The following is a 14,579-nucleotide window of genomic DNA, read 5'->3' on the forward strand; positions in this document are numbered from 1 at the left end:
AAATTTAATTGTCAACAAGATTTTCAGTTGTTTTGCAAAGGAAGTATATAGTTTTAAAATTTTTCTCAGATGTCTAGATGTAATTCAGAGTTTGTAAATAATAACTTTACATGTTTGATAGTTAAACTGTATGGTTTTGAATTGTAAGTATTGAATTTTATAATAAAGGATAATTGAAGCCACAGAAGCAAAAGTTTTATTTTTTAATTATCAAATTATGAGAATAAAATAGGCTTTTCTTGCCCTGTTTGCACATTAAATAGCATTAAATTAGGTGTATTAAAAGATTGAGTGTCTTTCTATATGGGTAGCAATCTATACTGAGGATGACATGGCAGAGATAAATTTGGTAAAGATGACATTTAATATTCAGATTTGAATACATGTCAGTCAAGCTCTCTGCATAAAAGATAATTATGGTCAGTTGGACAATGTTGAAAAGTATTGAGAAGATCAATATAACTAGGGAACATTTAATTATTGATTTTTTAAAAAACAGACTCACATATTCAATAAACACAAGTCCAGAAAACTAGGTAAGTTTTCTGTTCCCAGTATTTCCAATGACATTTTAAAGAACAGAAAAATTCAAGAGACAGAAGTTGATGGAGTTATTACTTGCTTATGTGATTCATTTTATTATTTCTTTTTTTCAAAAGCTATACAAATATGTGATACAGGACATAATCTCAATATAGAAAGAATATATCCATCATGTTTGACAATTCAGTATGGAAACAATTATTTGTATTTGAAAATTTTTATCATATTTTTAACCCTAATTATATAGGAGCTCCTATATAGTTATTAAGTTGTTACACCATGATAATCTATTTGTATATTTCCTCTGGATGAAGATTTGCATTCATCACAGAAATTGAATAGGTGGTATTTAGTCTACTAAATGAAGACCTGACTGATAATCTTTCAAAGTCTTGTTACAAAACTGTTATGGAAGAGTTAAACCTCTTTTTACAGAATGTTTAAACAATATTTTTCTCAATATTGGGAGTACTAATTATTGACTTATAAGTTTTGTTACAAGGGAAAATTTAGTCTGCATACTGTCTCTTTACTACCTACAAGTCACACAGTAGCATAAATTGTTCCATCCTTATTTTTTCCATTATGATAATTTGTCAAGTAAATGGAATCGCATATTTTTTTGGTAACATTACAATGGTTCTATGTAATTCATAAGAAAAGAAATATTTGGTCATTATTTGGTTAACTTAAGAACATGTCTAACAACACATTTTTAATGCCAAATATTTCAATTATTTTTGAAGTTTCTAGGAACAAATAATGTATGTATTTACATAAGCAAACATTTTTCCAACAGTTATTACTTCTGTGTACATGGTCCCTTTTCAGTTTATCTATTGTCATGAATTTCTTAATTAAAATTATGTCTTTGTTTATAAGTCCATTGTGGGTGAAATCAGTATTTAGTCCTCTCTAGCCTTGTAATATGTCATTATATATATTTGATAAAGTGTTTAAATTCCAGAAAGAAAATACCATTCATCAAGTATTTTGTCACTGTACATCAATCTCTTATATCATAAGTGAAAATTACATTCAGGGAACTATAGGTGTATTTTTCCCAGGGAAAACCTGTACCTTGGCTCTTGTTGCCACTGTGGTTTGTCTTACAGCAACAACTCTGTTGTGTTTCATATTCCTGATTCTTCAATTGTATGTTTCAAAGTTATTCTTGAGACACTTTCCTAACTAGGGACTCATTTCATATTTGATTCAAAACTCATTTATTAAGCAATTACTCTGAATATAAGTGTCATTTTACATATTTAATAGATATAGAAGTATTCCAGGTGGATTGTGTCTCAGAGAAATCATGATTTCTTAGAAGAGAAAGACATTCACTTATTAAATAGACAGTATAAATTTTGATGCCAAGTTAATGTTAGGCAATATAGTGAATATATTTATGATTCCTAATAAGGAGGAAGCTAGTCTGAAGAGTATTTTTCTGAGGAGAATCTCCTGGAATAAAAGACATTTAACGTGATCTGGAAAACTAGATAGGAAGGACGCAATAGGCAAAATTCAGTGAGTGGCATCCGTAGTGGGGGAAATGTTATAATTTATGTGCTCATTGATTTGGTCATGTGCTGTGATAGGACCTGTGGATACAACAATTAGATGCTGTGGAGACCATGAAAATGTGTTGCTCATGTCTCCTGCTACAGAGAACATTATTTATTGAAGACCTCAGCTTCTGGATCTTCCAGCACATTTGCTCCTAGGTCACACTTTCCACAGGTGATTCCTGCCAATTAGTAAGAACAGTGAGCTTAAAATACAGATCCACTGCTGTGAGACACTAGGCTCCTTTAAATGGCCTTGTTGGCATAAGAACTCCCTGTTAGCCTTTTCAACACTTTCTTGGAACTGCTATGCAATCTGTAATTCTCTTACCCAAGACTCTTTCTCTCTATTCCCTCATAGGGGTCAGATGTGCATGGCAATCTACAAGCTCTCTATTCATGCTCTGGATATCTATTTATCATTTTTAGGCACTCCTCTGAATAAATTTTGTACACTTCTAATTTCATCTTGTCCTATGCTTCTAATAAAACCCAGATTATAGCAAGTCATATCTTTAAGAATCCCCAATTTTTTAAAATGCAAATAATTACAATATAACAAAATTGTTGAACTCATGAAGGTATCATTTATTCACTTAGTAGTTATTACACTAAGCAAGGACCTTCTATGGGTTAGCATAGTTTTGGATAGTGAGGATACAATAATCAATTAAAATAGAGACTTATATTAGGGTGGAGACAGAAAAAAGTAAACCAATCACTAATGTGCCAGATATGGTAATTGAGGGAGCAAGATTTGCTGATGTATAAAGGAAGATATTTTCAAGAAAATAAACAAATAAATAAATAAATAAATAATTGCAAGCCTTTTAGAACTCTGTTTGCAAATAATTGGCAAACTGCAAGGAAAACAGTGAGGGTGAGTGGAAGGGAAAGGGGAGGAAAGGAAGTTATGAAAGATAGACAATGACACTGGGAAATTATGAGAAGACTGTAAACTGGTAGGATTTGGGATTTTATTGTAAGTAAAATAATTTTTTTTGGGTGACTTAGAAAAAAGTTAACAGGGTCTGGCTTACATTGTAAAAGAATCATTCTGATAACTGTGTCAGGTTAGTGTAGAAGTTAGAAAACCACAAAAGAATGATAGCAATACTCCAGGGAAGAGTGAGAGTGGACAGGAATACAGGTACACAAGTAAGAAATGGTTAAATTTTCAGGCTCTGATAAAAAATAGACCCTGTCGTATTATTTTTGTGAAGTTAGGTGTGGTGTGTGAGAAAAATAGTCAAGGATGATTTCATGTGTTTTGGTTTGGTTGATTAGTAAAAAGGAATCACTGTAGCTTTTTATATTTTTGTTCATCAAGGATATTGTCTGTAGTATTCTTTTTTGTTGTGTCCTTTGGTTTTGGTACTGGGGTGCCTTTAGCTTCATTGAATAAGTCTATATGAATTCCTCCCTCATTCTCACCTTTTTGAACCACTTTGAGAAGAGTTGTTATCAGTTGTTATTTATTGTTTGGTAGAATTCAGCAGTGAAGCCATCTAGTCCTGGATTTTATTAATTTTAATTTTTAAATTTATTTTGGTGGGATATTTTACTGATTCAATTACATTACTTGTTATTGATCTGCTTAGATTTTGTTTTGGTTTTGTGTTTTTTCATAGTTCAATCTTGGTAAAATATGTGTGTCTCGGAATGTCTCCATTTATTCTATATTATCAATTTGTTGGCATGTACATGTTCAGAACAGTCTCTTATGCTTCTTTATATTTTTGTTGTATCATTTATAATGTCTTCTTTCATTTGTGACTTTATTTGTTTGAATCTTCTCTCTTTTTTCTTGGTGTAACCACAAGTTTGTTGATTTTGTTTCTTTTCAAAGATACACTCGTTTCATTAATCTTTTGTATTACTTGTCTATTCTCTATTTTGTATATTTCTGTTCAAATCTTTGTTTTCTTCCATTCACTAATTTTGGGTTAAATTTTTCTTGTTTTCTTAGCTTCTTGAGTTGCAACAATAGTTTGTTTATATTATTTTTGATGTATGGATTTTGTTATGGTGTGAATGTCCTCATGAAAACTCATGTTGAAATTTATTCCCTGTTGTGAGGTATTAAGAAAGTAGAAACTTAACTCTATTGGAGGTGGGAACTTTGGAAGGCAATTAAGGGTAAATGCAGTCATAAGTGTGGAGCCCTAGTACAATGAAACTGTAGATGTAAAAGAAGAGGAGGAGAGACTGAGCAAAGACATCTATCTCACCATATAATGCTCTTCACAGCCTTGGGACTCTGTACTGAGTCATCTCCCAGAAAGAAGGACCTTAGCAGATGTAGCCACATGATCTTAAAATTCTCATTCTTCAGTACCATGAGCTGAATAAGCTTTTATTGTTTATAAGTCACTCAGTCTTTGGTATTTGGTCACAGCAATAGAAACTGAACTAAGAAACATTTGCTATGAAATTCCTCTTTGAAAATGTTATACTTATCTCCCAAAAGTATTTAAATAGATCTAATTTACGTCCTAAACAAATACCACTCAAAACCCATCTCCACTGCTCAGTTCTCTGGTATATCAACCTCCTCTGAAGAATTTCACATTATAAATGATACAACAGAAATATAAATAAGCACAAGAGACTGTTATGAACACGAACAGGCCAACAAATCGATAATAGAGAATAAAAGGATAAATTCCTAGACACACACATTTTACCAAGTTTGAACTATGAAAACAACACAAAAACAAATACAAAACCTAAACAGACCAGTAACAATGATGAGTAGCTATTAATTTATCTTTTTGTCAGTAAAATTTGTAATGTTTTCTTCAAATTAGCTATTCTAGTTAAATTCTATTCTTCATAGAATGTACCACATACATTAAAAAATTACATTTACAAAAATCTCTCCTTCAGTGAGTAGTGAAACACAGAAGCAATAATATGGTGTTTATGAAAATAATTTAGTAGTAGGATAAAAGAATAACTTATGGCCCATCTATAAATGTTTTTTTAATCCCCATAAAAATTATTTTTCAATTAGACATTGATTATATAAAAAAGTAAGCAAGATAGAGGTAGGAGAGAGGGAGAGAGAAAAATAACCTCTGCTAACTTTTACTATAGTCACCCAAAGTGCCAATGCCCAACAACATAATAAAATCTTACTACAAATGTAATGTCAGTAAAATAGAGTGTTCTTAACAGAACATTGTGGACAAGTAACATGTGGGATCCGGCCAGAAGAGTACTTACACCAGACACTTCATTTAAAAGGGTCAGGAGGCACTGATTTAATGCATTTATTCTCAGACTCCAACAATAACTATCTTAAGGTAGTATAATGATGATTTTTGTTAACATCTTATACATATTGTACAAAGATTGCATATCACTTCTATAATTTTAGTGCAAAAATATTGTTTGGCATTTTTATCCTTAATTATTTCTCTATCACAGTTCTCAGTTTTTAATATACTTCTGTTTTACTCCAGGGCTTAAATAATTTTTAAGTACTATATAAAATGAGTTTTTATGCAATTTTTTCCATCACACTATATTTGAATTAGGATGAGATCTAATACTGTCATATCTTTAAACATAATCCTCTGCTCTTATGAAAATTTGAGGGTTTTTTTTATAATCATAAAACCTCACCATGCTTCAGTCTGCAGTATGCATTCTATTATTTTATGGTAATATATGAGTTTTTGTCAAATAGAAAATATTTTTTATTATTTATTTTTTACAGTAAACAGGATTTTTATTGATTGTTCAATTTTACCATAAGATTGATAAGCACATTTCTAACTCATTGGATATAGCATCTTAACACATAAAATCTGCAGTTTAATATAAGTATTAGGAATAGGTTCCATTATATATGTGCAAAGTTGTAAATGTCTGTAGCTTTTGTTAAATTTTTATAGCTGAACCTGTCCAAAGTGGTCCCTCTGGTTAAAGACTTTGTATCTAGATATTACCACTACTCATATCTAATTTCACACAGACATGCATATTAGTTTTGTGTGAAGATAGAACACATCTCATTTTCCCTCCTTTAAAAACGATATAAATAATTTTATATCTGTTTTAACTACTTTTTTGTTAGATGGAGGTATTCATAGAAATGTGAATTATAAATTTGATAATGCCTTAGGTAACTAAGAATTCATCACAAATAAAATGGAAGCCTGCAGATTATAGCCACAAATTAACTTTTCATATATATCTCAGTTGAGTAAAATATTACACTAATATCACGTGGTTTTACAATACTACTATACATTTCTCCAGAAGGCGCAGAACCAAAAGAACAAGGCTTGTTTTATACCTGCATTCCACAAGGTGTCCATGAATAATAAGTGACCACATTCACTTTATAAAATTTTCCCAAAGCACTTGACTAATTTTTTATATTGTTCATCCCATACAGGATTTTCATAGAAAAGGAAGCTAAAGTTAATCTTGAATATATTAAGCTATTAATTTTTCTGTTCTTTAATAATCAAAAAATTGCAACTTGATAACATGGCTCTATAAGAAATATCACATAGAACATAAAGAAATTATAAAGTGAAGTTGGTAATTTCTCAGCAATGCTAAAAATAATAGAAAGCTTCAAAATTTCGTATCATTTTAGAACACTTTGCTTTCCATTAAACACTGAAAAGGTAAGGATTTTGGAATCTAACATTTACTGTCTGCATTCAATCTGCACAATGTTTTCCAATGATCTTTTAAAAAGTTTTTGTAAGACTTCCACTTCCAAACATGATAGAGTAGCTAATGGCAGAATAACATGGCCACCAAGATCATATAGAATAGATGCTGAATAAATCCACACAAAAATATCTGAAGAACTATTGAGTCAACTAGAATTTTAGTGACCCATGTCATAGAATGGAGAAGAGAAGCCACACTTAATATATACTGACAGTTTGAGCCACTCAACCTGAGAGTGTTTGCCATTAACATCTTTCAAACATAAGCCTAAGAGCCCAGACCTTGCCTGGACAGAAGTCCAAGACTTGCAATTAGGAAGTCCAGGCTGATAGAACCAATGAAAATGGAGACATCTCACAGGGAGTTTGGAGAACAAAACATAAATTCTGGCTGTCCCCTTAAAACATTTACTAAATTCAGATGATTTTTGGTAGCATTCAAAATGCAATTATTGGCAGTCTCTCCATGATAAAGACATAAGAATCAAAGTGAAGAAAATTCCCAGGAAAGATGCCATGGTGGACAAAACAGGGTCCCAGAAGGAAAAATGGAAGAATCAGTACTGGGTACCAAGGCAAAACCTTGCTCTTTCTGAATTCTATAACTGGAATAAATTGATAAGACCATCCCTTGTTACCTGCTTCTTTTCTGCCATGTGATGCAATCTGTCCTGTTATTATTTAACCATAAAGTCCCTATTAGAGGCCAACAGGATGGAGCAATCCAATCTTGGATTTTTAGTTTCCAAAACTAAATAAACCTCTTAACTTTATAAAAGTACTCAGCATCAGGTATCATCTATATTGTTATTTTTGAATTGCAAAATTAAAAAATTAAAATAATTTTATTTTCAGTTTTTAAATTCTATTTTTTATTATATGTCAAGTCTTTGATGAATACTTTCATCTTATCTCTGTTGTTTTAACATATGATCTTTTAAGAGATTTTGCCTACTTAGTTTAAAATCTGGTTCAGCTATGTTTTCTTTTTCTTGTTGTTTGATTGTTTGCATTGATTTTATGGCCCAGCATCATGAATTGATAATACATTTTTTGTAATTAAAAAATTTTACATAAAATGATGAACATTCCTCCAATGAAAGTTTACCTCCCACTTGTCGATGCCTCTTAAAACTCCTACCATGTTTCAACACTATTAAATTGGGAAACAAGCTTTTGGTACATAAATTTTGGGGAGATTAACCATATTCAAACCATAGAAATAATTTGTAATCAATAAATGGACATGAACATAAGCCAGTCAGAGAAGCCAGGATCAGTGAACTAAATACAAGGCAGTAGAAATCATTTGTAAAGAGATGCAAAGGAAAAAGGAGAATACAGAAAAGAATGTAATAGCCATGTGGTGCAGAATTCAAATATATAACATCAATACAAACTGGAGCTCAAGAAGGAGAAAATAAGGTGATAACCCCCCCAAAGAGACACACACACACACATGTATATATATATATATATATATATATATATATATATATATATATATATATATAGAGAGAGAGAGAGAGAGAGAGAGAGAGAGAGAGAGAGAGATCTCCAAAATACATATATATATATATATATATATATATATGGAGATATATATATATATATATTTTTTTTTTTCCAAAATTTAGGAAACTCAGATTAGGTTCTAGGAATCACAGATTAGATTCTAGGAATCCTAATTATTATAAAAACAATATCTCAGCATAATTTTGTCAAACTTCTGAAAACAAAGATAAAGAGAATAATATTCTTAATTGGTCCATGGAAAATAGTATAGTGTACATTTTAATGAGCAATAAAGAGATAGACAGCCAATGTTCAAGAAAATATGATGAAATCTAGAGGACAGTGGAACAGTAAGTCTACTATATAATTTAACTGTGGTAACAAAAGGTATATGCCAAATTAAAATTCTGAACTCAATAGGAAAGATCATTTAAAGAAAAAGGCAAAAATAAAAAATTTTTTACATCACAAACACAGACTTTATCACTGGAAAACATGATAAAACAAACTGTTGATTTAAAATATTACAAAATATGGTAAAAATAATGAAGGAAAATTCCATTGATAGGTTATGGACAGATCACTATAACTTATCAAAGTTCTCAGCCTAAAAAAAATCACATTTTGGAGACATTCATCAAGAATTAAGAATATTACATATATAGAAGCATCTCAATGTATGTGTACGTGTATAAAGGATTGTGCATCTGTACCTCTGTGATTTTTTTCTATGTCTGAAAGATAATATTTATACATGACATAACCTTTATAATCACAATTTTACTTTTGGCATTTCTGAGGTTTAGAATGTCTCCTTCCTTTTCTTATGGAATTTTCCATTTCATTTTATACAAGTCAAGAATAATCTTCCTTTTCTTTGTTAAATTGAATCAATTATGGCTACAAACTCTATCTTGATAACTACCCAAACTCTTTTAAACTATAGATTCATTTCAAATTAGCTTTTGCAGACTTAACAGTCAATGTTTGGAACACTGGACTTTCTACCTGTATGAACAATAGATATCTTGAGCCTCCACAAAATTACCAACAAAATATTATTTCTCACCAAACTTGCTAGTATGATCTAAATATCTCCCAAAATTTATGTAGAAGAAGTTTAATTTCCAGGGCAACAGTGATGGGAAGTGAGTCTTTTGGGAGATGTTTAGATCATGAGGACTCTATTCTCATAAATAGATCAATGGTATTGTAAAAGGACTTTTTTCACCTCCTTTGCCCTTCTGTCCTCCATCATATAAGGCAACAGCAAGAAGGCCTTCACCAGACACAAGATGACAGAACTTTGATCTTAGACATCCCAGCCTCCAGAATGGTGAGAAATAAACTTCTGCTCTTCAAAAATTATTCATTCTCAGGTTATCTGTTATCAAGCACAAATGAATAAGATATGTGTTATAATTATCTGGGATTAGACTGAATTGATCCAATCACAAGAGTAAGAAACTTCAGTAAGAGTGGGTCTGTCACTTTCCTCATTCAGGTCCCGGATCTTGTCAACATTAGTATTAACACATCTCTTAAAATACTTCACATTTTTTTTCCCATTGCTACTGCTTAGGTTACTTGCCACATTTAGACTTTGTTTATAATATTGGTAAGTTTTTATGGAATTTTCTTTTGGTATCACTAATTCGATTTTAGGTTCCTAAAGGACAACATCCAGACCCTTTTCATATACCTCCTGCAGTTCACAATGAATATTTAATTTATCTTAGAAGTCAAAATGAGTAATGAATAAGTTATACCACTTAAATGTAGAATAGTGTCTATGTTTATGGATCAAGTCTAAATTAAAAAACTTTAATTTTGAAGTAAAGTTATTAAAATGCTCATACCTATGCCCAATAGATATTATTGTTCTGTCTTAAACTGTTGCTGCATCCTAAAACATCTTTTACCTCTAGAATATAAAATTTATAAATATCGCATGCAAATTTGCAATGGGAAATTGAGTTAATTTTACAAGCTGTATTTTCCTCAAAAATGGCTCAAATGACATTATATCTTTAAATCTATTTTATAGACATAAATTCCTAGACTTTGTGGCTTATACCATTTCTTTTTAACAAAATTTTATGAACGAATAACCTAACCAAGACATGAGAGCTATATTAAGTTGCTGACTCGGTTTTAAAAGAAATATTCCAGTTATTATTTCTATGTTTAAATAAATAAGACCACTGACTTCAACACAGTTACATATAAGTGAGATTCAAGATCAAATGAAAATATATATCTTTCCTGTTTTCCATTTTATAAATGACCCTGAATTCCCAAAAGAGAAGCAAACATTCTAACTCCTTGCTTGCTCTTGTATCTCTAATTTTAAGAGAATATTGTCAGTGTAAGTGCATAACATGTATTAGGTAACTCAAATAGCTTTAATTGAAGAAAGTGACAGCACACAGTCCCCTCTATTGATGTGTATACACTGTAGGAAATCACAGAGGAGGCTTAATCTTCTGAAGTTTGTTTTTAAAACCTACTGTTTTTACAGCTTGGATAAGAGACTTGTCATTTTATTAATGATAAGTGACCACTTGTCACCACACATGAGAAAAAAAACAAGTGTCATGTTAGTGGTAAACAGTCATGAGACAAAGCAAATGTAAATACTTTGGGTTTTAAGAGATAATTAAAGCTCTTGAGATGGCAATTTCAAAAAGCAAGCATGACAAGGTGAATGTTATGTTGACAGAAAATATTCATATTGATAAAAATATATGTAAAATCTGCCTGTCACTTTTTGAAGGTCACATGTCCTTATGAACTGTCTGCAAGTGTATGCTAAAATCATCTCCTCATCTTATTGCAAGAAACATATGGTTAATTCTCTTAATATAATATAAACAATTTTCAATGTGAGTGCATTTTCTGTTGAATATTTTAGATTAAAAAAAACTTGTGGGTTATTTTTTCTCTTTGGCTTCAACAAGACATCAAAAAAGTGTTAATACCTGGAATATGTAAAAGAGAGAGTTAGCTAAAATAATTTAAACACTTCTTCCAGCTTTTGCTGTCAAATTTACTCTTATTAAGTAATGAACTTCAAAATTTTAATAAGTGTTTGGAATGCTGTACTTTAGGGAAACAAAAGAAAAGTAAGAACTGTTGCAATATCTAGCTAGAATGAACTCTTATGGCAGGTTATAGTACCATTTAGGATGATTTAAAAGGCATGACCTTGGCTAACACTAAACAAAAACAACTTTTATTTGGATATCTGCTTTCATTTTATTCTTCTTTCTAAGAATTTTCTTAGTGACAGATATTTCCTCTGTATCAAATAGGACACATATGACTTCCTACCTATTGCTGCTCATATATTAATTTGAAATCAAGTCATCAACTTACATAGAATAATACAAAATACTGGTATGATAAAATTAACATTAACATTACTAGAAAAAATGGTGACAATTTGGATAATTTGCATGGTCATTGTTATAAACAGGAGATAAGCAACAGATAAAATCAGAAAGGTCACAGACTGGCATGTCAGGAAAAAAAATCAACTTTCTTACTAACACTTTCTTACTACACTCAGTGATTTATTGTTTTTGCTGTTTGGTGCAAAAAGACACATTCCACTGTATTATCTTGATTTCCTAACTTTTCCCGTGCTGACAAGCAATGCCAGATCTTTTTTTAACTGTTGATTTTCTGGGATGAAAGCAGATGCTGCAATTTTAAAAACCACAATTACATGTGGAGTGTGTGTGTGTGTGTGTGTGGGTGTGTGTCTGTCTGTCTGTCCCACTGTCTCTGTTTGTGTGTCTAAGAGACAAAAAGAGATAAGGAATAGTTAGAAGAATATATATATATATATATAAATTAGAGAAACTGTTGATTTCTACATTTATTGATCTACTCCCTCCCCACCTAATATTCACACACTCTCTCACATGTACACAGAGAAAGGAACAAATATTGAGGGCCAGAGGTCCTATTCCATTGCAATTGCAAAATGACCTGCAGGACTTCTTAAACATACATATCCTCAGGGCTCACTCTACCCCCAAAATTAATCAATATGTGTAAGATCATGCCCAGTTATCTTTGATTATCTAGGGTTCTTTTATTTTAACTTCCTTTTTTCCCCTCTTTTTTAGAAATGATGGTGTACGTGGTCAGAGTATAAACTACCATATGATTACTTTCTGGAAAGCAAAGAAGCCTTCACTTTATAAAAGGTTGACTATAAAGTTCCTTTAAAGGTCATATCATCAGGTGAATTTTAATTGATTCAATTGGGGAAAAAAATCTTGATTTACAGAGAATTAAAAAAAACACTATGGGGTAAAGAAAGACACAAATTACACCTTTTGTATATAGTTCAGATAGTTCCATATTTTGACTCTATTCTTTTTTGTACTGCAAATTGAACACAGAGGCACTTTGTCACTGAGATACATCCCCAGCAATTTTTTTTTTTCATTTTGAGGGTCTTGCTAAGGTGCTTAAGTCCTTGCCAACTTGCTGAGGCTGGTATCAAACTTGCAGTTCTCCTGTCTCAGCCTCCCTAGTTGCTGAGATAACTAGTGTGTGCCATCATGCCTAGCTTGACTCTATTCTAGTGAAATATAAATTTTAATTTGTCAGAACAATGTCGCTTCTATGCTCAGAACTTTATAATGGCTATACACTGAGCTAGGGTAAAAACTAGTCAAGTATATTGGCCCAATTATCTCTGACTTTGCTACCAAAGTCCAGCATCTACGTTCATTATACTCTACCACACTTAACCCTGGTCATAGAACTCACACTCCTGCTTTAGGGTCTGTGTCCTAATTTTTTCATTGCCTATTTTACCCCAAACATCTAACTAACTGGGACCTCTCTCTTTGAAATTCCTCAGTCTTCGTGATAACTTTTCTAGTGTCTTCAATAAGCAGTAGACAGATATCTGTCTTTTTAAATCACAAGATCAGAAAACTTTGACAGTAGATCATGAATTATCTTCAAAATGGGAAGAACATAAAAAAGAATACTTCCAGGAGCAATAAGATTTCCTTTTTAAATAACTGTAAAATTTACCAATGTTGGATTAAGGAAATGATGAGAACATGATTTTACCATGAACTGTCTTTCTATACTCATCAAAAACTGACTAAAACATAAATACAATGCAACTCAAATTTTGTTTACGAAATTAAGAGGGGGAATGCAATCATGAAGTAAAAAATAATATGTAATTGTTACTTTACTGCCATATGTTTCACATTGGTTAAAGAGAAAAGCAGAAACAGTAGCAGATGATGCCTCAGTCCTCCAGACACTCCCTTTATCTTTATCCCTTCTTAGCACAAATCCCTGCCATCCACAGAATGGGGAAGTAAGTATGGCTACAAGGAAATAACTCAGCAACTGACTATATTTGTGGTTTAAGTGAATACAATAAGTAGAGTAACAATAAGGAGAATAATATACACATAGTCTGGCTATAATCCCACATGCAGAAGCATCAGAAGAGAGGAAGGTAAGATTTCATGTAAGCGGAGAGAGAATGATATAAAAACGTGGGAAACAGACTTAGACCTCTTGACATACTATCTCTTTAAAAACTGGCAAACACATTATTGCTTTCATGTACAGTTATTAGAAAAATGTAGTCTACATTTTTCTAGGAATGAAAAACACAGGGAATGGTATAATTCTCCTACTTTTACCTCAGATGTCATTAATAAACCCCAAGAAATGCTTCACACAACACGTACAATTCATGCAAATCAGTAAGAATATATATTGTAGAAAATGAAGTTCAGGAGCATAGTATGAAAAGAGAAGGTGATTTCTCTGTAAAGTTATCAGATAGTCTCTAATCAAGTGTTATATTAGCCTAAACAAGAATAATTACAGAAACATTGCAAAGAAAAACTCCCATTAAAATTTAAAATTTGCATTACACTACATACAATATAAAAGAAATATACAAAATTCAGTGAATTTTTGTGTGTGAAGTCTCTTTTTGGCAATAAATTAGCTCCTTTTTAAAATTTTCTAAGCCTACATAGGTGTTGCAAAGGCCAAAATTTAGCAAATTTATGTGGGAAGGAAAGAAATTTTGAAAGCACAAGAAGCAAGGCCAATAGAGGATAAATATTACAAGCAGAGTAATGTGGAAATTATTGTATTGCTCTTCACAGAAGTAAAAACCATTTACCACCCACTGTGTAATTTTTGATGTAGAATCATACTTTTCCTTGTTCTTTTAGATTCGAAAATAATTATC

The sequence above is a fragment of the Ictidomys tridecemlineatus genome, chromosome 6, assembly GCF_052094955.1.
Source record: "Ictidomys tridecemlineatus isolate mIctTri1 chromosome 6, mIctTri1.hap1, whole genome shotgun sequence".
In the NCBI taxonomy this organism is placed as follows: domain Eukaryota; kingdom Metazoa; phylum Chordata; class Mammalia; order Rodentia; family Sciuridae; genus Ictidomys; species Ictidomys tridecemlineatus.